Source organism: Limulus polyphemus, unplaced genomic scaffold (genome assembly GCF_000517525.1).
Source record: "Limulus polyphemus unplaced genomic scaffold, Limulus_polyphemus-2.1.2 Scaffold4582, whole genome shotgun sequence".
NCBI lineage: Eukaryota > Metazoa > Arthropoda > Merostomata > Xiphosura > Limulidae > Limulus > Limulus polyphemus.
The window spans coordinates 62,946-65,424 of NW_013670192.1; positions in this window are offsets into that span (position 1 = coordinate 62,946).

The window sequence follows — 2,479 nt, forward strand, 5'->3', positions numbered from 1 at the left end:
GACTGACTGACAGACAAACACACATTATTGTATAGTGGTGCGAGTGGTTAAAACAGGTGATCCTCCAGGCTCCTTCGGCCCCCTTTCGGGGAAATTATTGAAGCGACATTACGTAGTCATCGAAAGAGTAGAACTGTAAGTTGATTATAATAACTCAAAAATTTCACATTTCAAGTGCCAAATCAACATGTATATATCGAAATTTTAAAATACGTGATTATTTTCTTGTTGTTTTTTTTTTTAGAAATTTTACACGATGCGAAACTACCTTATACAGTAGAATAATCCGTTGAAAACATAAGATGGTCACTGAAATAATTATGTATATATGTCGATAAAAAAGTTTTCGTATTTTACTATGTGTGGCAGTTGACCTATCGGTTTTGGTAGTAAATTTCACTGGTAACTTTCAATATCAAATTTAATCATAGTTGTTGAATAATGTAAGTTATAACTGTAAACCTTACTCTGTCACATGTAATTAAAAAATCGCTTGATTTTTTTAAAAATAAGCTGTCATTAACAGAGAGATTTATCTTAATTGACGTCATATATTTATTCAATTAAATATTTTTATACATAAAAAAATAACAGTAATTGAATCGTTATCATTAGTTTGATTCTCCTGTTTCCGATTTCTTTTTTTGGGAGCAAGTATAATCTCACTGTTGTGCCCTCAAGCCCGACTTCGCATGACATTCATTATCGTACGTGCAATTACTCACCCCAAGGATTATTTAAATATGCAACAAAAAAAGAAGTAAAGATATAGTGAGCTGCTGTCACATATAATGCTCGTATATTTATGAGAACTTTAACAAAAAAGAATATATTTTCGTTTTCTCTCCAATTTGATTAATTTAACTTTTATTTAAAACTTTTCTTTTGCTTGTGAATTATATATTTTTAGTATGAACTTAGCAGCAAATACACATCATTTCGGTTTCATTTGAACAAAAATAGTATAATGTCTACTGATATTACCCTTTTAAGCTGAACCTGTTTTATAGACCGATTTATAAAATAATACCGCTGTGCACATTGAGCTCTTGGGTATCCGAGTCAAATACTCTCAGTGGTCAGTGCTGTAAAAATATCGTAATTCACGAAACAATATGCCTTAAACGTTGTTTTTTTTATTTTGAAATTAAAATAAATTATCCTTCTTCGCTAAAATGACTGAATAACAATCTTAAGATATTTATATCTGTTGTTAAGACAACTGAGGAATTATTTGGTAGCAGCAACTCTCTTTTTTTAATACACGTAGTTATAAATTTGCAATGTCACGCACAATAATTATTATGGGAAGCCAACAATTCATAATTATTGTAATATATAAGTGTTGTAAAATATTGCTGTTTGTACGTGTGGGAATTGTTTTATGCTCAAAGTTCCCCTTCATGAACACAAACGATACCAGTTATATTTATCTTATTTTAAGAACTGATGAGTAGGAAGATCTTTCGTGGTTATCTATATGTTCAAGTGACATTTTTTTCGATCTTATTTCTGTTTGCAGGTCAGTGTCCAGGAGATACAAAATTTGAAAAGGGGTTTTGATGACATCTCATTCTATAAAAGATCAGGAATAATGCTGCAAGGGAAAAAATTTATCTATCTCAAGTCTAAAGGAAACGCTGTATTTGGTAGAAGAGGAAATGAAGGATGTATTATTGTCAAAACAAATAAAGGTATCAACATATTATCTTTATTATGAAATCATTTTGGCAACTTTCCCATTTACAAGAGCTTTCTTAGAGATGATATCTGTGTAATTTTGAAATACATTAATAGCCTTCTCAAAACATACACTCTTGGCCAATATGGTTGCATACTGTTCTATATTGATGTTATTGTCTACATGTATGGAGTAGTTATTGAATTAATGGCCGAGTAGTAACGGAGAAGGTAGCGTATGATCGGACAGACATGCACGAGTTGTTATTCTGGACTGTATAAGTTGTTTTGAACACTTTTTCGTCAAAACACACACATACACACCTGTATTGTATAAAATGGTGTGTTTTTGGTATAATCCTTTTCGAAATAGATCAACACTTTGTTCAGACAATTTCTCTGTACTTGGTTTAGAGACATGCCTCATCACGTGCCAGACGTTATAGGGCGTGAAATTGTTCGACTGTCCAGAAATGGTATGAAGCAAACGGACATTGTCAGAATAGTAGGGTTTCCCCAGTGTACTGTATGCAGAATCTTGGAGCGTCATTGGAGTACAAGAAACGTTGTTCTAGGAAAGTCTACTGGTAGACGCCGAAAAGCACGCCAAGTTATGGTTGTTTGTTTGTTGAATTACGCTAGTCGTCCTTAATTATGATTGTTTGTTTGATGAATTTCGCTAGCCGTCCTTAATTGTGGTTATTTGTTTGATGAATTACGCTAGCCGTCCTTAATTATGATTGTTTGTTTGTTGAATTACGCTAGCCGTCCTTAATTATGGTTGTTTGTTTGATGAATT